Source organism: Myotis yumanensis, unplaced genomic scaffold, assembly GCF_028538775.1.
Source record: "Myotis yumanensis isolate MYYU_CA2020_CCGP unplaced genomic scaffold, mMyoYum1.0.hap1 SCAF_7, whole genome shotgun sequence".
Taxonomy (NCBI): Eukaryota; Metazoa; Chordata; class Mammalia; order Chiroptera; family Vespertilionidae; genus Myotis; species Myotis yumanensis.
In genome coordinates, this window is record NW_027223758.1 from 82,963,901 (window position 1) to 82,989,349 (window position 25,449).

Sequence of the window (25,449 nt, forward strand, 5' to 3'; positions counted from 1 at the left end):
CCAGACCAAGCCGGGGCTGCGAGGGCCAAGCCCCTTGCACGAACTTTGTGCATCGAGCCTCTAGTACATTTATATAATGATATGATTTGTAACCATTAAAATAATACAAATAAATATTTTACTGGCATGGAAATATGCTGTACTGTGATGTGTGCTATGTTGTACAGAAAGATCCCAATTTGCTTAATAAAATATATGTTTATAGAAAAATATCTGGAGTATAGCAATCATACTCAGTAGAAGGATTACAATAGTTTAATTTTCATTTTCTTATTTCCTTCCTTCCTTTTAAAATCTGGACATGTGTTACTTTTATACTTAAGAAGAGATTTAAAATGATATATGGTGTTTCCAGGGAAAGAAGATTATTATACATGGTTGAGAAAATGAGTTTGCTAAGTGTATGTGCAGAAATCCCTTGTTTTGTGTGTTCAAAACACTGAGAGAAAAAGTGAGGAAAATGTGAATATCTAATACAGTTTTAAGAATTGCATTTCAAAGTAGTGGGACTACTGGTAGACTCTGGTAGATAGGGGTGTTTTCCCCCTCTACTTGTTGTTTACATTTTTCTTTATAAAATGACTATTACAATGTAAAAAGCTTTGCCCTTAATCATTGTGTGGCCTCATCTTAGAGCTATGCCAAGGATGGTGTGAGCTGCCTGGGGGGCAAACCAGCCTCCGGTTGCTAGATCCCCAACCTTTGAGGTACAAAAAGACTCCCCCTGTTTTGTGCCGCTTTCCCCTCTAACCTGATTGTAGGTATCTTGGTCTGTCTGCCACCCCCACTCCCACCCGAGGCCAAGACTGTGCCTAACTCATACCTGTGTCCCCAGCCCCCCTTACAGCTCCCAGGACAGGTCATGTTCTATTTCTTAAGCTGAGAGATGGGTTCACAGGAGTTTATTATTTCATATACAATAGATACTCTTTTGCATATATCAAATTCTACATTACAAAAAGAAAAATGTAAAGGAAAACCCCAATCCATGCCCCTGCACCCCAATAAACCAGCAACACAGACTTCTCCCTGGTGTCATAGCTCCTGGTAATAGGGAGACCCACACTGTGCTCAAGGTACAGTCAAGGTCAGAAGCCCTATGTCAGCATGCCTCTCCCACTAGACTCCAAGTTCCTCGAGGGCAGCAGTGGGGTCTCATTGATCTTTGGACTCTGGTAGATAGTGCCCGCTCTATCCACGTTTGTTCAATGAATAAATGATTATGTCAAGATTTCTCAGCAGCCTCTTTTCAGAAGCTGACAGCTGTGGCCTTCAGAAAGCTATCCCTTCTGGCCACATCACATGCATCTAGTCACAAGCTTGAGGCTACCTTCTCTCTTCAGTCCTCAGAGCACATGAAGCCAGGCCAAAGTCAGCTTCCGCCCCAGTCTCTGCTGAGTTTGCTGCTTTCTGTCACCCATCTCCAGTCGCTAAGCCAGTCGCACTGGGGGCAGCCAGGTGCTGATCTTCCTATGACTACCACGCCTGCTGCCTTCATGCCAATGCCTCTCCTGGTGCCACTTGCCAGAGCATCAAAGGGTCCCTGCTGTGACCCTTCACCTCTGCTGGCTATCCTGGCCACTGTCTGTCTGGACATCTGCCCTCTGTATGCAGATCACCTCTGCTCCTAGACTACAGCAATCCCTTTATGTGCTCAACAAGCTTTCATTGCCCAGTGACCGCGGGACAGGGGCCATCATGGCTCCGGCACTGCTATAACACAATGAGCAGCTGACAGCGCTGGGGGGTGGTTCACAAAGGGTGAGCCAGCCTCTGTGTAGTCTGGTTTGCTTTTACTCCACACCCGCCTCTGCCTCTGTCCCCATCAGGCAGGTGCCCATCTTGCACGTCACGTGCCCATCCTGCACGTCACGTGGAACCAATTCTTCTAACACAATCAAACTGCCTTTGGCCAAGGACCCTGACACAGAGACCTTTCCACTTCTCATCTTAGCCTGCATCTCCTGTGCATTCCCACCCAGAGGAGTGGTCTCAGGCACCCAGGGCTCAAAAGCTGCCTCAGAGAGGTGGCCCAGCAGCACTCTGAGACCCAGACAGAAGCCAGACCAAATCTTTGATAAAAAACCATGTCCATCAAAGTCCCCAAATCCCTGGACAAGGACTGGGATGGCGGGGCCAAAGGGGTGTGGCCATTCTCCCAGAGATTCTTGCAGATATGATATGATGAACACACACCTGGCGATGGTTTCCCATCAGTGCAGCTTCTGCCAGTACTGGCACGATCTCCTTCTAGTCTTGATGCCTTGAAATGCCTCCCACTGGGCATCACCTTATCTGTTCTCACCACCCTGCCCAGGACTCCTCTTCATATCAACAGAGCTAAGCAACACCTCTTAACAAAACTTCACTTTAATCATGACATTCCCTGGCTACAATACCTCTGTCACCTCCTTCATTTAGCTATTCATTCACTTACAAACACACACTGAGCCCTCAGCAAGTCCTAAGACTCTCACAAGCTATGCTGGGAACTTGGGGAGACAAAAAATGAAGAAAACATGGCCCGCAGTCCTTGGCCTGTCCCTTGAATTCACCTACCGTAGGACCTACCTACATTTCTGTCTGGATCCTGCCTCTCCCCTACACACACCACCTAATCTGAGGATATCTGGGCCTGCCAATACCATGTGTTTCCTTCTGTTATTCCTCATCTGTTGCTGTGAAATCCTTCAAGGCCTGTTCAGGTGACACCTCCTCCAGTAAGCCTTCCTGGTTAACCCCACCAGAAGCTGGTATCTGAATAGAGAAAGCACAGGGCCGACATCACTGAGTCCATCTCATTCTCCTCCAGTCATGTTGTGAAGTAGGTCTGAACTGCCCACAAGGGCGGTACATTTCTCAAGCGCGGGTGGGGTGGGGGTGGGGGTGGGGGACCTCTACTCTCTGAATCTTCTGTGCCTCCCATGACATAAGCATACCCCTGGGCACCTGAGGAAAAGCTGTGACCTGAGAAAGGACTTTCTGAAGGTCCCATTGATGCAACTGGTCTGGGAACGGGTCAGAGCTATGAATCTAGCCAGCTGCCACTCTTTGCTCCAATGACCCTATAGCCATAGAAAATGAAGGTATATTTTCAACCAAAACAGGCTACCCCAGAACAAACCAGTCCCTCCATGGACAAAGCAAGTTTTCAGCTCTTTATAAACCATGAATCGTTCCTTAGACTATCTGAAATGTGGGTACTTCAAATGCAGAGAAAGCATCTTGGAGGCAGGGCTGACCAGAACCCACAGCAGAGGTCAGTAGATGGAGGGTCATGGCAGGGATGGATGAATGATGAGCTAATAGGCAAGAAAAAGGCCTCCCAGTCTCAGCTGGCTCAGGGGAGGGTCACTGAACCTCCCTGTTTCTCAGTGCCTGCTATACTAAGAGGCAGCCTTCCATGGGGATGAAGAGCACAGCTGTTAGAGGGAGATGTATGGGTTCAAATCCTAGCCCAGCCACTCTCCTGCTGTGTGACCATAAGCAAGTTACTCAACCCCTCTGGCCTCATTTTCTCACCTATACAACAGAAATAATAAATAGCCCCTCAGGGGTGGTTGTGAAGGTTCAACAAGTTGCCACAAGTGAAGCACATAAAACAGTGCCTGAGCCATGGTATGCCCGGAGTCGGAGGTCACTCATCCTGTTCAACAAAATAACTCACTCATTTCACCTTACGAAACACTGATCTGTGGACGGGGCTTTTACGACGCCTAATGCGCTATCCAAGCGGAACAGATCTTTAGTAAAACGTAACTAACTGCTCTCCAAGAAGGTACTACCGATTTGTGTTTCTTCCAGAAGGCATGGGTGGAAATACCCATTTCACTGCATCTTTGCTGGCCGGCCGAATTTTTTTTTAAACAAAGTTTTGTGAACTTGATGAGTTAAAAAAGGAAAAGGTGGTATCTTGGAGCTATGACTTGCGCTTTCACTAGTAATGAGGCTCAACATTGCCTCCTATGCAAATTGCCCATTTGTCATATATAATCTACATTTGTGAACTTTTTGGCCATATGTGCTAGGAATACATACATATGTATTTAAACGTTTAATAGTAAAGAGTTCATCGGGACATATGAATCATTAATATGAATAATAAAATATTTAGCCTTTGCCTGGTCATTCCTTTTCTAGTATTTTATCCTAAGAAAATAATCAGATTTTTTGAGCCAGGATGTTCATTGTAGTGCTACATATGTTAAAGGAAAATTGGGAACTACCCAAATATGTAGCTGTTATGATACATTAATAGGAGTTAATAGTACGAAGCCATTCAAATGAGATTTTCTATGAATGATTAGGAAATGCTCACAGCTAAAATGCTAAGTGATAAAAGCAGCACAATGCCCAGCATAATCTCAATTTAGGTAAAGTAAAAAATAGATATGTATGTATGCTTTTTACAAAGTTGCAAGAAGATATACCAAGATATTAAAAGTATTAATTGAGTTATTTATGAGTGGTGGAATTATTGATATTTTAATCTCCTCAGGACTTGTCTGATTCTCCAAAACTTTTATAATAAATGTATTATTTTATAACTAAAAAAAGAGATTTACTTTTATCAAATCAGTCTCTCAAAATCCAGTGCCCATCAAGCCTCCCTTGGAGACTTGTCAAAACACAGATGGCCAGGTCCCACCTCGGAGTTTCTGACAGGACGTCTGAGGTGGGGCCCGGGATTCTGCATTTCTGACGAGCTCCCAGATGCTGTTGCTGGTCTAAGGAACACACTTTGAGAACCATGCACAGTAGCAAAGGGTATCCTTCTCCCATTGCTTTGTTTCCATCTAGGTTAAGGAAATGAAGAGCACTGGTGCCTGATCTCCTTAATCTTTGAAGACTGATTAGTTGTTTCTACCAGGTGAGAGAGGAGCCAGACATCACCACAAGCCCAACATGCGAAACATCCTATTCCCACTGCCAGCTCCACACATCGGAAGACCTACGTTCCGAGCATTCCTTCCCTGAAATCACTGGGCACCTCCCTTTTAAAAAAATATGTTTTTATTGATTTTTTTAGATAGAGAGGAAGGGAGAGTGAGAGTGATGGAAACATGAATGAGAGAGAAACATCCATTGGCTGCCCCGTGCACACCCCCTGGGTATATACCATGACCTGGAATCCAATGGGCAACCTCTAGGTGTACAAGTTGATGCTGAACAAACTGAGCCACACCAGCTGGGCTGGGCACCTCCCTTTCCTTCTCATTTTCAACCAAATGAACTCTGGAGAATGGCATCATTTCTCATTAATCTTTAGCTCCTATATTTTGAATTAACTTTCACTGTGACAGGGGGGTCACCCCAGCCCAACCATAAACTCCTGGTGGGCCCAGGCACTGTGCTTAGGCTCATCACAGGTGCCCAGTAAATGTGTGTTGGTTTGATTGAGGCCCTCCTGTGCTCCAGGGACTGCCATAGGCTGGGAGGGCATGGCGGAGAGGATTGGCTGGGCCCTATCCTTATGAGGCTCACATTCTAGTGGGGAGACATTCAATATCACAAAAACAGAAGTAATGATTTCATTGATGGGGATGAGTACTCTGAAGAAAATAAAACAGAGGAATAGACGGTGGCTGGGGGGCTACCCCTTTAGCTGGGGGCTCAGAGAGGCCATCTGGGTCTGCAGTGCAATGGTCCTAGGTGAGGTCACAGGGACAGCATCTCGCTGCCCCTCAGGCTAGTGTCCCATGTACACGGCCAGGGATTTCAGTTCAGTAGATCCTGAGGTGCAGCATTCTCACCAGGCTCCCAGATGGGGTCTGCGCTGACTCAGGACCACCCTCTGAGCAAGACCTCAGGCCACAGTCAGGAGTGAAGAATTCAGACTAATTACAATAGGGAACCACTGAGAGGTTAAGGCTGGAGAGTGACAGTTCCTATTTATGTTTTAAAAAGATGATTCTGGGGGGAAGAATGTGTGGGAGGCTCAAGAGCAGAAGCAAAGAGGCAGGAGTTGGGTGGGAGCCCAGGGTGCTGGATCACCGGAGGCGGTGGGAGAGGGGTGCATACATGGTCAGGTCCAGGAGAGGGGTGCATACATGGTCAGGTCCAGGAGAGGGGCACATATGTGGTCAGGTCCAGGAGAGGGGTACATGCATTTAGGAACCAGGGCTGGCAGGACAAGCTGAGGGACTGGACACTGGGAAGGAGAGGGGGAGGAGGGAGAGTGGAAGCAAAGGAGATTGAAGCTGCCACCCAGCAGGTAGGTCTGCATAACCCCAAAGGGCAGGACGGTGCTGAGCCCCACCCTCCCATCAACCGTCCCCTGGGGACTGAGGTACGGGCTCTCTTGGCAGCACACACACAGTCTGAGTCCCAGGCCTCCCTGACTGGCCTGCAGGGGAGGCTAGGGAAGCACATCCTCAATGTTTGCGCCTGAGGCCTCCCGCAGCACCAGCCTAGAAAGGAGGGTGCATGGCTGCAGGTGGCGATGGCTTTGGGAGTCCAGAGAGCAAGCGGGCCCCTCTGGGGTCTGCCAGGATTCTGGGCTGGCCTGGTCGTGCCAGAGCTGTCCCCTGGTCCCGCGGCTCTGCTTCCCATGCCAGCTCCTGCACGTCCTGCAGAGCCACGCCTGGGAGTTCTCATCCTCCCTGTTCCACTCCAGGGAGATCCAGGGGAATGCGATTCAGAGGATGGGCGGGGCAGGAAGAGACATGATCCCATGGTAAAATCATTACATAAGCTCCCAGGCCCCATGTGTTTGTAGCTTCACAATCAGCCCATACCCCTTTGCTGTCCCCAGAGCCTTTCCCCTTTTCAGCCACACCAGCTGCTCCTGCTGTGTACCCTGCGCCTTCTAGGACCCTCTACTAAGGCTCTGTCCCTCCTTTTTCCTTTATAAGATTGACTTAATGCTCACTTAATTCATGTATAATCACAATACTAAAGGGCAATTTGAGCATGCACACTGGAATCCCCTGCCCCCTCACCCCCATTCACACTCAATGTACCTGTTTCCGTTTCTTAGTTCCCTTTGAGCTGTCACTCCATGCGTTCCCATTTACACAAATGGGATTCTGGGCTTAGCTGTGTGTGGAACCGATGGGCAGTAATTCCCAGGGAAGCTTGGGATTGAATGAAAGAGCTGTGCTTGCAGGGTTGGGGACAGGCAGGGAAGACAGGGAGACTGATGTGTGAGCCCCCACCTGGAGAGTTAGGGTCTGTGGAATGAGGGCACACAGGAGAGGCCCAGGCCTGGTGCCGAACGGGGTGCAGAAAGAGGAAGAGGGCTGTTCTGGGTACACCGTGGCTCTGGGTCCTGAGGGATGCGGGTGACCCAGGGGAGGTGGGGCTCTCACCACGCAGTGGCAGAGGCTGGAGAATTTAAGCTGAGCTGACCTGTGCCTTGGGCCCAGTGAGACAGGAGGTCCCTGGTGACTCACAGCAGGAACGGGAGGTGTGTTGCGCGTACAGGGGGGAGGTGCCAGGGTCCTGCAGCCAGGAGAGCTGAGGTTGGAAGCTGGGATCTATGTGACTGACAGCGGTGCCAGCGCAGCCCAGGGGAGGCGCAGTGTGTGGGCAGCGTAATTTCTGTTCTGTTTTTTTTCTTTTGATGGTGCTTCATAAACCCACTCCCATGTTGCTGTGCAATGTTTGCTTTTGTCCTCTCTATGGTCGACAATATGACAATGGATATTAACATTGTCCTATTCTTGGCTACACTGATTGTTACTAATTGTTTTTCTCTCTTGTGAAGATGTGGTGGTAGTCTCCTCTTTATTTTATGGGCACATAGCTGCTGGAGCAGGGTGTGTGGGGGGCACATGTGGTTACAGCCACTTTTACTGAGAGGGCCCGGAGTAGCGGAGGTGGGTGGAGGCTGGGAGCATGGCAATTAGGCTGACTTCATGTGTTACAACAAACTCTGGTGAAGTATCCGAAAGGGCAGCAAAGTGCAAGGGTGGATCCCAAGTGAGAACAGAGAACCAGCCACTTTGGGCTGTGGGGATGAGAGGTTTCCCTGGCGGGGGGTGGGGGGGGGGGGGGTGGGAGTGGTGGAGCGTTCTCACAGCCCAGGATTCCCATTCAGCTATACAGACAGTCCACCCCATGAAGAAGGAAACTGCCCACACCTTGTGCCTCTGTGGCACTGGGCCAGCGTCACTGAAGGTGCTCAGTGAATGAATGAATGAATGAATGAATGAATGAGATGGGAGCAGCTTATGTAACTCACACAGTTTTATCTCCACTCCCAAGAAAGTTGTAATAGTCCCTCCTGGCCCTGACTCCCTGCAGAAGGAAAGGGCGTGGCTCCATGGCTCGGGGAGCCTGTCCCTGGGAACCTGTCTAGAGGGGCTGACACCCTGAGCTGTAACATCTCCCTCCTAGCAGCTGCGGTCTGGGTGATTGGTCCCCAGGCACAGAGACCCCAGCAAGCTTGCTGCCTGTGGCTGTACCTGAGCATAGTTCACTGACGGCTTTATGATCACCTATTATGTGCTCAGCTCCATTCTAGGGACAGGGGGACAGAGAGCAGTGTAGGATACACTTCCTGTCTATAGGGAGTTTATAAACTAATGAGAAAGATGAGCCATATACAGGCCACAGAGGACACATTACAACAACACCACATCCCAAAGGAACGAATGATAATTAAAGGGGCCCCGTTTGCCTGGAGAGTTGGGGAGATAGTACCCAGCCTGTGATCCCCAGGTTGTGGGGTTAATGTGACAACTGAAATGCTGCCTCACTGATGGCTTTGCCTTAATTGGCATTTTTCCTGGCCAGCTGAGCCCTGCAGGAAAGAAATCACCTGTGTCCCCAGGCTACATCCCCTCCTGTCCATCAGGGACCCCGAAGCTGAGCACCACACAGAAAACACGGGAGAAACAACTCTTCATACTCATAAACAAGACTGTAAGATAAATGTTTGTGTTTTTCAAATTAACAAGACCTTACGTAGTAATTCCGAGGCGAACTGTATTTCAAGGATGCATCTTGCAGCATTTATTTCTACAGCCATCGTTCTTCTGGCACTTAGAATCCGAACTACAGAATTAACCCTGAATATTACTGTAGAGATTATATTCTGGCTCCTTTTTCACCAAGTCTGAGGGCTCTGGGCAGTGACTAGGTGGCGGTATAGTGTGCGGATGTTAGTTAGGAGTGCCCTGGGGATTCAACTTCCGCAGGAGGTGGAGGGAGGGAGCAGGAAGGGCAGAGGAGCATCTGATGAGGCAGCCCAGACAGTGTCAGCCAACCCCACTCCGGCTGCCCCCCTCTCCCCGCCCCCAGGACCTCTGGAGCTGACATGGCCCCCTCAGGTTTGCCCTATGCCTTTGTACAGCCCCTGATGCCTCAGGCAGTCTCAGAATGAACACCCCTGGATGGGCATGACTTTGGACCAGGTAACGCTGCAGCCCGGGCAATCCTTAAAGGGCTGACCACTGACCACACTCCCAGGAGTGGGGCCACCACACCTTCTTGATGGAGGACCAATAGAATAGCAGTGGCCAGTATAGGGACAAGCAGGAGGAAGTCTAGAGCCAGGGGTGGATTTTGAGAATGCATGACACAGAGAACCCTTTCCCAGTCGCTTTGGGCAAGTGACCTGAGTGGGCTGTGCCAAGAGCAAAGCAGCGGGGGTGCCAGCACCGGGCCACCGAGAGAGCTCCTCGAGCAGCAATGTGTGCTCTGGGAGGCGCTGCAAACTTGGCCAGGGCCACTGTTTGGTGGTACATCATTTTTATACTAACATCTCATCTCCTCAAAGGATATCAATGAAAAGTTTACATACTGATGTTTTCTATTTCCTTTATTACCTCTCATGCCGATTTCCCCTCTTCCCCCCATTAGTACCTGCTCTGATTTGATACTTACTGTGAATATGATCATTCTACACTATCACCGATAAATGGACTTAATCTAAGAGCAGGCCAGGATTTTGCCAAAGACAGGTCTAAGGAGTTTCTTGTTAAATACACCTGAATACCTGGATCTTTAATCTACCCTTGGCACCCTGGGTCTTGAAGACAGCCCTGGTGTGCCACCCCCTCTGTCCCCATCAGAGCAGGGCTCAGGGCTCAGCGCCCAGCTGGCTCCAGGTGACCACAGCCGCTCTTGAATCCCGTCATCTGAACCAGTAGTGGATTTATGCCTCCATTGCTTTCCACAAGACGCTGAGCGTATTTCCCAAGTTCAGTTGCCCCCCGGGGAGATCCTGGCCCTATAGATGCCCCCCTCCAGCTCCGTGTCCCCGGGGACACCTGTCTGGAATGGGCCGTTGTGATGCATCACAGTGTGTGCTGTCCAAATGGTGACGGCCAACACTTACAGGCTGGGCAGAAGGGTTCTCTGATTCAGTCCTCACAACAACCCTGTGAAGTCTCATCCCCATTTTACAAAAGCAGCACAGAGAGGTTAAATACCTACTCAAGGCCACAGAGCCTGGGACATGCCCCGGCCCTGATTCCCGAGCCTCTTGCTAAGAGGCTGTGCCATGTAGCTGCCTGCAGTCCCAGCTCAGAGCACATCCGAGCCCTCTGCCCCTTGTCCCCTGCCCTGGCTCTGAGCAGCAGCACCTTTCCAGACCATGTAGCTGAGTGTAACACTCGAGGCTACAGAATCTTGCTTCATTCTTAGAGTCTGGTCTTAACCGGGTAAACTGTGTGGACTTTTGGACGGTAGTGACCAGAGAGCTGGGGCCTGACGGGGCATAGAATACAGGAGGGCTGCCTTTGTACTTGCTCATGAGGCATCACCTGCAGGGGCCCCACTGGCTGCGGGGAAGGCACTGTGGGCCAATGTTTCTGGTCCCAGGGCCCCACCCATCCTCTCCTGGCTCCCCCAAGGAGGCTCACTTGGCCTGGCCTTTCATCCCAGCATGGGCTCCGGTTGGCTGAGGCTCAGCCCCTCTCCTTGGCCTGGCTCTGCTAAGAGTTCACCACCGTGTTATTGAAAAGGCTTCCAAGAGCTGGAGGCCAGGTTCACTCAGAGGGTGCACCGCGGGAGAGGGAGGAGGGGGAGGGATGGCGGAGGGAGTGCCCCTCAGCAGGGAGCCCTGACAAGGGGAGGCCGGCCAGAGGAGGCAGTGGAGCTGAGTCCCACATGGGGTGTGCACGAGGGCCGGCCAGGGGTGATGCCCAGCCCAGGGGTCCATAGCCCCAAGGCCCACAGCCCCAAGGCCCAAGTCCTCTGAAGCACCCCTGAAGCGCCATATCCGCGTGTACTCCATTAGTTTTCCAATCCCAATCATCCACCTCCGGTCTATTATTTAGCCCAGCTTGTCCTTTCAAAGCCCCAGTCTCTTGCAGTGCACCCCAACTGACAGTCATCCCCCTGACACCCCCATTCTGCTCATTTACCCTCCTCTCAGTTCACCCCTGCAGCACCTTGGCCAATCCAGTACCCAGGCCTCACAAGAAGGCAACAATGTGCTTGATCAAAGAGCCTCTAGGGCAGTGGTTCTCAACCTGTGGGTCGCAACCCCCTTGGCGGTCGAACGACCCTTTCACAGGGGTCACCTAAGACCATCCTGCATATCAGATATTTACATGACGATTCATAACAGTAGCAACATTACAGTAATGAAGTAGCAACGAAAATAATTTTATGGTTGGGTCACAACATGAGGAACTGTATTTAAAGGACCAGAAGGTTGAGAACCACTGCTCTAGGGGGTCCCCCTTCCCCCCACGAACTGCCCAGGGTGGTTTACTTTGCTTCCTCCTCATCCTGAAGTCCCACCATTAGAAATGTGTGCCCACAGGCCCCCTCTTGCAAAGACAGGCACCCCACGGAGGGGGCAACAGGGCAGTCAGTGTCTTATGCGCCTCCATGTGAATTAGCGTAAAGAGTTGGCTTTCTCCTTCTAACTAGGCCGGAACATCAGAAAGAGAGGATGAAGCAAGAGCTCTGAAGGGGTGCTCAGAGCTGGGGGTGGGTGGGGATGATTTGGGAACACAGAAGGATTCCTGGATGGGCATGTGGATTTGAGCAGTAAAAGAACAGCATGAAAATGCCAGGGGAAAAAAGTTTATTGTAAATGTCTGTTCTGCCAAAAATAAAAAAGAAAAAGAAAAAGTCAAAAGGGACTGATGAAAAACTCGAGGTTAAAGACACACTCAGATGGCTCATAACTTCCCAGTGTCCCTGTCACCTGTTAGAACCCCGAAGCTTACACAGTGAACATTCTTAGAGTGGCGCTTTCACTGAGGAAACACACACACACACACACACACACACACACCAAAGGAAAATACTGCAATGCCCAGAAATCTCCCCCAAGTCTGTTCCCTTCCCAACTGCCAACCAAGGAGGCCTCAGTGATCAGTGGGAGGCGGCAGATCAAACCTGTTTCCTTTCATTGCAATTCCTGCCTTCTAGAATTTCTCCTCCTCCGCAGGTCCAGGCCACAGTGACATTAATCCCTATTCAAATGCATCTTCAAGGTGCTTCCTTCATTAAAAAAAAAATCTCTCAAAACACCCCAAAGCAGCGGTTCTCATGTGATCTGTGTGCATTCACCAGCGAGGGAGGCAGAGCTCCGGGCCTCACCTGGCCCCTCTTGTTGGAAGGCAGAAATGCCACCCTTCCTTCCCTCCTCTGCCCGCCCCCTCCTCCTCCCGCCAACAGCTTTAATAAACAGTGATTATTTCAGCTCTCAGAGCACAGCTGTCCTGTGAATTGTCCAGTCAGGGTTATGGGGTGGGAGCCAAGGGCTGGAGCTCAGAGCTCAGATCTCTGAATAAACCGACCCTCCCTCCCTCCCGCCGGCCAGCCTGCTCCCTAGCAGGTGGGAATTGAGGAGGAGGGTACAGCTCTGAGACCAGGGATGACAGAAGCACTTTTTGAGCAGCTGGCTGAGGGTAGAGTCCCAGTGGGGGAAGGTGGGGGGCCAGAGCTTACAGACAGGGTTGGAGGTAGGGTGGCCCTCCCTACCTGACATGAATTTGGGCCTCTCCCAAACCCCCTTCATTCAAATCAAGAAGCCCTGAAATTGCACCTCCAGGCATTAGCCTCAGGCTGGCTGCCTCTGGTTAAGATGTGCTGGCACATTATTCGAGGATAGAAATGGAGTGTGAGTCGGTTTGTCATTTATAGGATGTATACGGGAAATGTTGGTGAAATGGATAAATAAAAGAATGAATAAATAAAAGGAAGGAAGGATGGATGGAAGGAAGGAAGAAAAAGGGAGGAAGGAAGGAAGGAAGAAGGAAGGAAGGAAGGAAGGAAGGAAGGAAGGAAGGAAGGAAAAGGGAGGAAGGAAGAAGGAAGGAAGAAGGAAGGAAGGAAGGAAGGAAGAAAAGAAGGGAGGGAGACTCTGGGCTATTAGAAATAGAAGAAAAGAAGGAAAGCTCTGAGAGTCTCAGGGGAAGTAGGTTGGATGCCACCAGGGAGATGGGAGAAGAAAGGGGTGCGAGTCAAATTCCACCACATCACCCACGCACCTGGCCAGCCAGGGCAGCCCAGGCTCTGCCCTCAAAGAGCATGACTCCAGACACCTTTCTACTTTTGTTCCGGCCCCAAGCCGCCTTTCTGCCTCCCCACGCTGCCCAGAGGCCTGGAGCAGCTGGGGCAGCTGGCTCAGCACCTGCATATGCAAATTAACCAGCCATCCTTGTTGGGTTAATTTACATACTCACTCCTGATTGGCTGGTGGGTGTTGCAAAGGTATGATCAATTTGCATATTTCTCTTTTATTAGTGTAGATGCTCAATGTCACTAATCATCAGAGATATGCAAATTAAAACAACAACGAGATACCACCTTACACCTGCCAGAATGGCTGCCATCAATAAATCAACAAACAATACGCGCTGGCAAGGATGTGGAGAAAAAAGAACCCTAGTGCACTGCTGGTGGGAATGCAGACTGGAAAACAGTGTGGAGTTTCCTCAAAAAATTAAAAATGGAACTGCCATTTGACCCAGTGATCCCTCTTCTAGTAATATATCCTAAGAATCCCAAAACACCAATCAGAAAGCATATATGCACCCCTATGTTTATAGCAATGTTACTTATAATTGCAAAAAAAAAAAAAAGAGCATGACTCCATTATCAGTAACTGCCATGTGTATGACTCCTGCTAAGTCCTCTTCCAAGAAGTCGGGACAATTGTCCTTGGAGAATGTGACACTCAGAATTGTCATAGATGAACTCCAGACACTGTCTACTCAAGGGCTCTCTGATTTTCTTTTTCAGCAGCAAGAGCCCCTTATGCAAATAAAATTTTGTAAGAAAACAGATCCACACAGACCTGCTCTGCTTGAATCAGCTCGGGGATCCCTTTGGAGAACATCAATCTAACCCAGTGATGGCGAACCTATGACACATTCACCTCTGACACGCGAACTCATTTTTTTTGGTTGATTTTTCTTTGTTAAATGGTATTTAAATATATAAAATAAGTATCAAAAATATACATCTTTGTTTTACTATCGTTGCAAAGATAAAAAAATTTCTATATGTGACACAGCACCAGAGTTAAGTTAGGGTTTTTCAAAATGCTGACACGCCGAGCTCAAAAGGTTCGCCATCACTGATCTAACCCAATGCCTCGTTTTGAGTAAGGAAACAGAGGCCCAGAGAGGTCACCCTGTGTTCTCAGACTTCATCATAACCTCCACTGGTGCCTGGTCCCCTCCTCCTCTGAGAGTCTGCTTCAGTGCTTCTTGAGTGGGGCCTGGGCACCTGTTAGCTTTTTAAAGGGTTTCATAGGTGGTTATGACCTATAGCCAGGTTTGGGAATTGCTGGATGAAGCACTCGGTCAGTGATGGCGAACCTTTTGAGCTCGGCATGTCAGCATCTTGAAAAACCCTAACTTAACTCTGATGCCATGTCACATATAGAAATTTTTTGATATTTGCAACCATAGTAAAACAAAGACTTATATTTTCGATATTTATTTTATATATTTAAATGCCATTTAACAAAGAAAAATCAACCAAAAAAATGAGCTCGTATGTCACCTCTGACACGCGTGTCATAGGTTCGCCATCACTGCACTAGGTGAAGAGTACATTAGTAGCAGAGCCTGATGTCCACTGCTCGTGGGGTCACACAGGCCAAATTCTATGACAAAGGTTTCCAAGAAGCTGTTGGGATTGATTTCTGATACTGAGGTTTGCTTATATTGAACATGATGCCAGAGGATGGCTGCAGGACTCCAGCATGTTCTGGTGAAAGGGTAGTTCTTTGTAACCTGTCACAGTCTCTCGTGTGAGGTGAGTCTCCCTGCACTGCTTGGCTCTTATGTACCTCTGCTAAGAGTGTTACCCCAGTCAGTTCACAGCTATAACAATGAGATAAAATCATTTCACTGTGGAGCTGAAGTACCAGTGTAACGTGGAACCCCCAGCTGCACCAAGCAATTCGGGGTAAATCAATGGATCTTGCCAGCAGCTCAAGGCCCCAAAAAGAAAGGGACCAGATGGCCTTGCATTGACCAGCTGCTACCTGGCTAAGATGTCAGGGCTCTCCAACAGCTTTCTTTGTGGTTCCAAAGGAGTGATTTAAGGGAATAAGGTTAGAATTGCATTCAAGTCTCCACTCAAAGTCCCAAACATTGAACAGCATGTCTAAGAATGTCACATTCATTCCCCTTTAGGTCAATTTCTTTCCTTCCCGGGCCCTGGCTTTTCAGCAGCAGCTGCATCTGGATAGAGCGGGGCTGAGGGAGTGGCCCCACAGCCAGACCTCTGGAGCATATGCGCATTCCTCAGGAAAACAGAACCAGAGCAGCAAGGCCGCACCAGACCGAGCGACCTGCACGGTCCCATAGAAACTTAGGGGATAACCTGGGGAGAGCTCTGGGACTTGCAGGGGAAACACCAGGCATGGGAAGGCATGGCATGCAAATGTGATGAAGCTGATCCCAGAAAATTTCTTGGCGTTGCTTCCTTGAGCATATAAACCCTTTGAAGATGGGATGGCTATAATAAAAAGGCAAATATGATCAGCAAGTGTTGGTAAAGATGTGGGGGAACTAGAATCCTCCTACCCTGCTGATGGGAATGTACAGTGGTGCAGCCTCGGTGAAAACCAGTCCGACAGTTTCCCAGATGCTAGAACAGAATCACAGTACTGCCCCAGCAATTCCACTTTCAGGAACATACCCAAGAGAAATGCTAACCTATGTCCACACAAACACTTGCACACATGTTCATAGCAATATTTTCTACAAAAGCCAAACATGGAAATGACCCAAACATCTACCCACTGATAAATAAAAGGTGGCATAGCCATACAGGAATATTGTTCAGATATCAAAAGAACTGAAGCACTGACATATGCTACAAAGTGGATAAACTGTGAAAACATGCGAAGTGAAAGACATCAGTCACAATGGACCACATATTGTATGCTTCCATTGATGTGAAATGTCCAGAATAGGGGAATCTGTATAGAAACAGAAAGCAGATTATTGATGACCTAGGCCTGGGGATTTGGGGTGAAATGAGGAGTGACTGCATATGGGTATGGGGTTCTTTCTGGTGTGATAGGAATATTCTAAAATTGATTATCATAATGGTTGCACAACTTTGCATATATACTAAAAACCATTGAATTGTACACTTTAAACAGGTGAATTGTATGACATGTAAATTACATCTCAATAAAGCTGCTATTGGGAAAAAAAAAACTTAGAAAAGGTCCAGTTATTTGGGTTCTGCTTGCATCCTCTGTGAGGCTTCCCTCCGGCTTAAGGAGGGTAGGTGTCAATAGGAACTGGAGTCAAGGTCACGCCTCCAGTGACCTTTCCCGGTAACTTCACAAAGACCCATGGGCCAACCTGTTATCTCCAGAAACGACTTAACAGAACTGTCAGCTAGAATCCACAGCCCAGAAAGCAAGAGCCCGGGTGTATGTGTGCATCTATGTGTGCACAGGCAAGGCAGAATTTCCCAGAAGGTCAAGTTCATTTCTGCTATCATTTGAGAGGGTCATGTGTACATTTGTTTCTGGTTTGTATTCAATTTGAAAAAGCCGACACAGATCGGGTGTTCTATTATTAGGCATTTTCCCAGTTCGGCGTCTCTGTGTTGTTCCACTCAGTCTGCTCAGGGGATGGACTGACTACTTGACTAAAGCAGAGCAACCTGCCCCGGTTCCTGCCCAAGGAGGGGCCGGCTTTGCTTCGGTCGTGCCAGCTTTCCTATTCTGCATCCCATGAACTCGAGCCAGGCCACCGCTGGGGAAGATCTCCTGCCACGGGAGGAAGCTTTCTTCTCACTGGCTGGCCTCCTGCATGGTGGAGGGGTGCAGGGGGGACAGAGAGAAGGAGGTCCACTCTGGCTGGTTCTCTTCCAAGAAAGGCCCAGATGGAGGGGCCTTCCAGATGGAATAAAAGGAAGTCTGAGAGAAGAGAGCACACATTCCTCTTTTTCTCGACAAAGACTCAAGAGGTACAGAGGGAAAGTTAAATTATGCTGCAGTTTTGCTCCACTGGAGATAAACTCTCCCTTCAAAGGAATTACCCAGCTCACCCCATCATGGAACCTCGGGGTCCATCAGGATTCAAATTTATTAAGCAATGACATAAAGAATGCATTGTATAAAGGGCCTGTTTCATCACCCCATCCCCCAAGCTTTTTTTTTTTTTTTTTTTGCTAAGTCATGAGAAGTCCAGCAAGTTAAAAATCAAAATAAAAACTAACAAGTGCGCATACTCACTCACAGATGGAAAAAAAAAATCGTTCGTGGAAGTTACTATGAGGCGGGCGGCTCCAGAAAGGAAAAACACAATCTCTGACTAATATGAAGGAGACTCCAAATTGCTCTTGGCAATAATCTCTCATCCCCAGATTCTCCTCCCTCTATTCATCTCCGCAGTTCCCAGCCACAGGAAAATAAACCGAACAGCCCTCTCCCTGGCCCAGCCTGGAGGGCTGCACGGCTGAGCAAGGCCTGAGCACACAAACATCCCCACGCAACGAGACACCTGTGTCCCTGCTGTAAACACCGGGCAGCCGGGGGTGGGCGGGGGGGAATGGTCACTGCTCCTATCAGGCTGCTCACCTCAATATCGGGAGAAAAGTGCCTTTATTCGGGCACCACGACATCAACATGACACGCAATGTGATCTTGTGATTTTCGTGTTTTTTAGAAAGAAGGAGGAAAACTGTTCTCCCCGAAAGAGTTGGTGTCAATTCTGAAGAAGGAAGGCCCCTAGACTCTAGGGCCTAGACTGCAGTGATGGTGAACCTTTTGAGCTCGGCGTGTCAGCATTTTGAAAAACCCTAACTTAACTCTGGTGCCGTGTCACATATAGAAATTTTTTGATATTTGCAACCATAGTAAAACAAAGACATATTTTTGATATTTATTTTATGTACTTAAATGCCACTTAACAAAGAAAAATCAACCAAAAAAATGAGTTCCCGTGTCACCTCTGACACGCGTGTCAGGTTGGCCATCACTGGTCTAGAGCATCACTCAGCCGGGTTTCGCTTGAAGGCAAGATTTATCAGTGCACCTTCCACCGAAGTGAGAGTTAATTTTAGAGGTAGTTATCTTACACCTATTACACCACTCGAGATGGAAGGAAAGTTAGCAGGCCAAATGTCCCGGAATATTTATGGCTGTTCAGTCTCAGAGATCCCTCCGAGACCACTTTATTAGGACAGATATGTCGGGTCAGCTGAAAGGGAGATGGACAGGAGCATTGGGAAATGGCATTGTAAGTGGGGATACTGTATAAGCGAATGCAGCATAGTCTTCTCATTTGAGCCCTAAAATGTACTGGCTGGCTGGTGGGAGCTGCTTTGAGAACTGTGGACGGCCAAGAGACCTGGGTTCTAGAACTGGCTTTGCTGCCAAGTCTTGTGGACATGGACAAGCTTCGCCTATGCTAGGATGAGGGTCCCGGAGCTTCGGCCCCAGGCCTGCAAGTGCAGCAAGTCATCATGGCCACTGAGGAACGTGGCTGGTGCATTAGGAGGGTGATGGTGGGGGTGGAGCGGGGCGGGGGGGGCGGGGGGGCGAGGAGGAGAGGAGGGTCTGTGTCCAGCTGGCACTGCTCCAGACAGGAGACTGTCTTCTTGGAGGCTGCACAGGGATGCACCCAAACTAAAGGCCCATCTTGGAACCCACAATCATAAACCGATCCTCTGAAAGGCAGGGGCTCACACAGCTTCATGGGCACCATGTGTACTTCACAGTGTCCCCTGGAACTGGGGATGAGTCCTCCCGACTATAGCATGGGGACAGTTCATCCTTCCAACCACCCACCCTCCTCTTCACCCAGGCCCCTGCTGCTTCTCCTTCCTCATGGAAATGCTTTTTAACACCTTCCCACATACTGTCTCATTCCATTCACTCAATCAATTCCCATTGAAGGGTGAGCTATTACTGTTACTATCCCCATTCACAGAGGCCAGAGACCAGGTCAGTCTTCTTACCGATGTATGCTCAGCATTTAGCATGGTGCCTGGAACCACACATTAGACAATGCAACCATTGCTGAATAAATGATTGGTTGATTGAATGGAAAGAAATGGAGGTTCAAAAGGTTAATATTCTGGTAACACTTACATACTATTTTTTAAAGAGATTTTTATTGAATTTTAGAGAGAGAGGAAGGGAGAGGGAGAGACAGAAACATCAATGTGAGAGTGGAACATCAACTAGCTGCCTCCTGCACAACCCCCACCAGGGATCGAGCCTGCAACCTGGGCATGTGACCTGATTGGGAATTTAACCAGCAACCCTCTGGTACATGGGACAATGCCTAACCAACTGAGCCACATCAGCCAGGGCCGTACATACTATTTTGTGTTGTGCTATAATTATACCAGATTCTTGTCTCCCCAACTAAAATGCAAGATTCTAAAAGGTTGTGGTATAATGGGTAGCTTTGATTCCCGGCTCTATCACTACCGGGGCAGCTTACTTAACTTACCCTTTGGGCCTCAATTTCCTCATCTGCAAGGTGGGTCTAATGATTCCTATCTTAAAGGTTATGTGGGTTAGAGGTGATAATGTATGCCAAGCCCAGTGTCTGTCTGGCACAGGGTAGGTGGCCCCGCATGTCCCATCCCTTTCCTCCCTGCCTGTCTCCTCTCTGCTTTATCTCTCAGCACTGACACAGCAGGCTAAGCCTCGAATTCTGCGACCCAAGCTGGTGGCCTCAGGGCCCGTGTGGCACAGGTGTCCCGGGGTTCTGTGTAAGGAGCACTGACCTTGCCTGGCCCCCCTCATTTCCTCGTCTATAAACTGGGGGTGATGAGGACACTGGTGAGTGCCCTTGCGTGGTCCTCAGTGTGGTAGGCGGGTAGAGCCTGGGAAAGTATCAGACACCACACGCTGAGAAACGCAGCACAGGCGGGCTGAGCCCAGCCTTACCCGGGGACAGGAGGTTTCTTTTCCCTTTCAGTCCAGGTTGGGCCTTAAGGGGACAGGGTGGCACCCCGGTTACTCTGCTTTCCTGAAGATCTAGCCCAGCGGTTCTCAACCTGTGGGTCGAAACCCCTTTGGCAGTCGAACGACCCTTTCACAGGGGTCGCCTAAGACCATCCTGCATATCAGATATTTACATTACGATCCATAACAGTAGCAACATTACAGTTATGAAGTAGCAACGAAAATAATTTTATGGTTGGGTCACAACATGAGGAACTGTATTTAAAGGGCCAGAAGGTTGAGAACCACTGATCTAGCCAAAGGAGGTTCCTGAACCCCTTTAATCCCCAGGATTTAACTGGGTGAAGGAGTGGAGCTGAAACTTGAACCTAGCAGGGCTTGCCCTCCCCCCCCCCCCCCCCCCCCCCCCTTACACAAAATCTTCTTTTGAATCTGGAGAAAACTGCCTGATGGTTGCAACCACCTCCTTTACATTTTCAAATTTTTACATTTAGAGTGATTGGAAGGGGTATGCCACCAGTGGGCCAATGGATGGCGGGAACGAGGCTGCCTGGGGTGCAGAGTCCAGTACCAGGGGTTACAAGAAAGAGGGCGGCCGTCCCATCCCCTGCCTGCCGCCTGCAGCCAGGACAGCAGAAGCCAGAGACTGGGACAACGGAACCAGACGCCCCCCCCCCCCCACCTCCCCACTGCGTTAAGACTACTGCCCCAGGACCGGATGCCCTGCGCTGGGATGCCAGGGTGTTCCAGCTCTTTCCAGAGCCCTTCCCAGGCCAGCCCTGCAGCCACTGCGCCCAACTGCAGGGAACCAGGCTCTCCGGATCGCCACGCGGGAATGGGGGAGCACGGAACCGGAACCGGTCCCCCCACCCATCACTTCTCCCTCAGGCCGCCTTGGAGCCCGAAGACCCCAGCCTGGAGGGAACTAGCACCGCCCACCCAAAGCCGAGTTGGAGCGCAGGGAGGAGTCCCCCATCCACCTAGCTCAGCCGGCGATTCAAAGATTCAAACCCGGGGCGCCACGGGACGGGACTCCCTCCAGCTCAGGAGAGAGACTTCTGCCCATCCTCCTCTTCAATGTCTGCCCTTATCCGGACCTCGACTGGAGCCAGAAGTCGCCATGGCTCTGTCCGCCCCCCCCCCCTCCCCTCCCCCCAGTTTTGCATCTGACCGGGGGGGGGGGGGGGGTGGTAGGGGGTAAGCTTTTTCTGAGGTGGGGAGAGGGGCGGATTTAAACCAACAATGTATTTGCACCATTACCTTCCTGGGTGCCTCTCGCACTCCCCACCCACAAAGCCTGCCCGAGAGGCCGTGGTCAACCAGAAAGCAGGAGAGTTGCTTCTCGCCGAGTTCAGATTCTTTCTCGCATCGCATTTCTCTAGGAGGTACGGCCGGACGCCCCCCATCAGCCCTGGGGCTGAGCCCCGGGTTCCCTAGCACTCCCGGCTCCAGCTCGGGCGCAGGTTTGAATTTCTCGCAGACCATGCCCAGCGAGCGCCAGAGGTGGCCACCACCCCGCGCAAGGGACCCCCTGCGGGGAGCTGAGTGTCCGCAGCTCAGGAGGTGGGGGCGCAGCTGCTGGGCGCCCACGGGCTCTCCCGGACTTACGCAGGGCTTTCTCCCCCCCCCCTCCCATTCCTCCCCCCCCCCCCCCTCAGTTCCCTGGGGCCCCATTACATCCCTCTCCCCACCGAAGCCGCCCGAGACCCACCTGGCTGCCCCGGGGACGCGACGCTAGTGCCGGGGCCAAGTCCAGAGCGCGCCGGGGTCCCGGGCTGGGATCCGCGCAGCGCTGCCGGGGCGCCTGCTGCAGCCGGCAGAGGCTGTCATTGATTCGCGCTGGGCGAGTTAAGCCATCCCAGGAGTGGTTTTGAGCAAGCACTCCCACCCCTCCCTCCAACCAGAAGTATTTGGCAAGCAGCCCCTTTCGTCCACCTGTACTGTGAGCGCCGGATAAGGACCGATTCACCAGTCGCGCCTAAGCCTCACTTTACAACACGCAGATTAAGCTCCTTGGAAAAGGTAGAGCCGAAAAGAAAGCACGGGTGGTGGCAGATCTCCCCTCCCCAAACCGCCCCTTTTCTTCTGGCTTCTCCGTTTATTTATTTTTTCTCTACTATTTCACAAAATGCCTTACCACTTATCTCAAATCAGGGGCGGCTTTTTATTATTATTGTTTTATTCAATTCTGCACGTCTTTTATTTTTAGAGGCAATTTTATTTCCATTTGCCTGAAATCTGAGCCCAATAAAATTACTAGAATTATGTTTTCTCCTTAAAGGGCCGTGAGTGTAACTTAACCAACTCAAACACCGTACAGAAAGCATCAAGTGGCAAATAGGAAAGAGACACGCAGAGGGGAAGCACAGAACTACAGCCTCTCCAGCAGGGCTGCCCAGCGGGGCTGGGGCCAGGGGGAGTCCTAAGGCGGGAGGTGGGGGGCCCCTGGACAGCCTCGCCCAGCAAACACACAAATCATACAGACTCTCCTCTGCTTTGTCTTGGGTCTAAGGCTGACACAGAAACGCCAACCAGAGACCCAACAGTTCACTTTGGAGGTGGGCCGACTGCCAATCACAGAGAGGTGTGGCCGGAGCACCCTCCCCCAGGCTGTTCCTTAACCCCTACTGCCAGCGGGGAGGCTCCAGCGGCTGTCAGTTCCCTTTCCAGGGACCTGACCTAACCTGGGGGGGGGCGGGGGTCCACCATTAACTCCTTGGTACTCGGCTGGCTGTGCTCAGAAATGGGGGAGGAGCTAGGGGGAGCTCTTCCCTGGTGACCAGCTGCCTTGTGTGCCAAGGAATCAGCACAAAATAGAGAGGCCTGGCCTTCTGCGGCCTCTGCCACTCTTCCATGGACAGGCCATGAGCTTAAAGCCCAAAGGTCCATGGAGGCCAAGAACTGGGCTCTGATTTGCGGAACCCCAAGACTAAAATATCTCCTCCAACAGCCCCCCCGCCCCCGCCCCCGCCTGAAACCCCAGTGTTAGTGATTCATTCCATTGTGGGGCACACCCTGCTCAGAGCCTGTGCCAGGCTGGCAAAATCGCTTCAGTAAAGCAGGAAGGGTCTCTCTCTCTTGTGATTCTAAAACTGTCTATATCCATGGGCCGGGTAGGATGGGAGGGGGTGGGGGTGGGGATCCTCCACAAGGGGCCAGACCCTCCTTGCTATGGTGGGAGAGCTATGAATGGCATCATGAGGGGACAGAGGCTTGGAGTCAGGGAGGGTGGGAAGGGGGTGCTAAATCAGGGAATTGGGCACTGAAGGTCAGAAGGGGAGACACCCAATCAGAACAGGTGGGCAGTTCCCAAAATCAGATGACTCCATAGCTTTTTATCAAAACCCACGTACTCCCGCAACACCCAGGCCAAAAAATGAAAAGTCAAATCCCTTTGTTCACAAAGTCACTTATTAAATGTCCAATCAAGGGTAACTCCACACTCCACTCCCAGACCAGGTAGATAAAGGTGCCAACACATGACTGGATGGAATCAGTACCCACCCAGAAGAGTCTGTTGTGTGCCACAGGGGTTTGCCTCAATGGCCTGGGTGGAGGTGGGTGGGGCAGGTACATTGCGGTGCCGCCCTCAGAGCCTCCTGTTTTGTGTGGAGATAAAGCACAGTGGGCCGGCCAGTGTGGGGCTGCACTGTGAGGGGTCCATTAAGGACCAGGGCACTCATTCTGCAGAGCAGACAAGGAGCCCAGAGCGGTCATAAAGACAGGGCTCATCTGGAGAGGGCTCCAGGGGGTGGGCTAGGCAGGCCAGGAAGCTTGTGCTGCTGGGAGCTGGAGGGCATGTCAGGAGGGGGAGGAAAAGTTGGGGGAGGGGGCAGTTGGCTTGCTTTAGAGTAGACAGTTCTCCCCATGGATAAAGTATCAGGCTGGGTCTGCAGGGTGAAACCAGTTTATGGAAACAGCTTCCGGCTGAAAGGACAGAGTGCAGGGCAAAGCCTGCTAAAGAGGGAGGGAGGATTGGAGCACCTCTTTCAAACCCGGTTGGAGCTGGCTGTGGGCAGAGGGGATGGTGGAGGAGGGAGGCTGCAGGGAGGGGGTGGGGGAGAGTTGCAGGGCCCAGCCCAGCCTGCCCTAGGCGGCCCCTCCTAGTGGGGCTCCAGCCCCTGGACCTGAAGGAGTTTCTGAGTAGGCCAGTGGGTGGTGCCAAGGCTGATGATTCTGCAGCCAAGAGCCTGGGGAGAGCTGGCCACTTTCCAGCCCACTGGCTGGGTCCTGCAGTGGACAGTGAATGTCATTCCTCCCTCCCCTTTAATCACTGAGTGTGTATGCCCAGTTGGGACACACCCTTCCGAATGGCTCTGGGCAAAAAGTGGGGAGCCCTGCCCACCACCCCTCCATCCTCACCTCCCTGTTCACAGCCCGGATTCAGCTGCCTCCTGGGAATAGGACCATAAAGAAGACACTCTCAAAGCCGCCCCCAGAACGGGCTCTGGGCAGGCCAGACTCTAGGTCTGCTTTTGTGCATTTCCCTTCGGGATGTGGTCCCTTCCTAGGCCCTCTTTGGCCTCCTCCCTCTTACTCACTCTCCCCTGCTCACCCCTCCTTCCCGCCCCACCCCCTCCGGGGTCAGGTCAGTCTGAGCACTGGGAAACAGGCTGGCTTACAGGCGCCTGGCTTTTCACATCTGCCTCCAAACCCGCAACTCACTCTTGTTCCAGGGAGGATGAAAGCTCCCACTGCAACCGCCAAACCTGGCTCAGAAGCTGAACAGAAGCGCAGGAAGCAAGTCTGCTCCGGTCTTCACCTGAAACCTAGGGCCCTGGGCATCCGCTGTGACCCAGGCACACAGATGACTTCTGGAGGAGCCCAGGCACACACCCAGAAGGTCTAGATGTGCCTGTATCAAGCCGTGGGTGCAGGGGTGATCCTGCAACCTAGAAATGGTCATAACTAATATCTACCAAGGATCTACCCCTCACTTACTCCTTGCAACCACCCTACGAGGTAGATTCTCTTCTTTCCCTTTTTTTTTCTGATGAGGAAACAGACTCAGAGAGGTCTTACCACTTGTTCAAGGTCACAGGGCTTGATGAATCAGAAAAGTGAATGTGACACCTGGGTCTTTACTTTGCTGATGTGTGCCTCAGTTTCTCCACCTGCTAAACAGGCAGGGTGAT

At 50.8% G+C, this 25,449-nt stretch overlaps 1 protein-coding gene across 2 annotated transcripts in view; it reads right to left on the reverse strand.

Moving 5' to 3' along the window:
• ZBTB7C (zinc finger and BTB domain containing 7C) overlaps positions 1–25,449 on the reverse strand; it is a 281,771-nt gene that overhangs the window by 65,994 nt on the left and 190,328 nt on the right. Inside the window, exon 1 of one of the 2 annotated variants that reach the window (XM_070421122.1) lies at positions 22,026–22,134. The exons of the other annotated variant lie outside the window; for it this stretch is intronic. The gene's annotated coding sequence lies outside the window, so the exon portion shown is untranslated. Of the gene's footprint in view, positions 1–22,025; positions 22,135–25,449 lie in introns of those variants that run through there. 2 annotated transcript variants of the gene reach the window in all.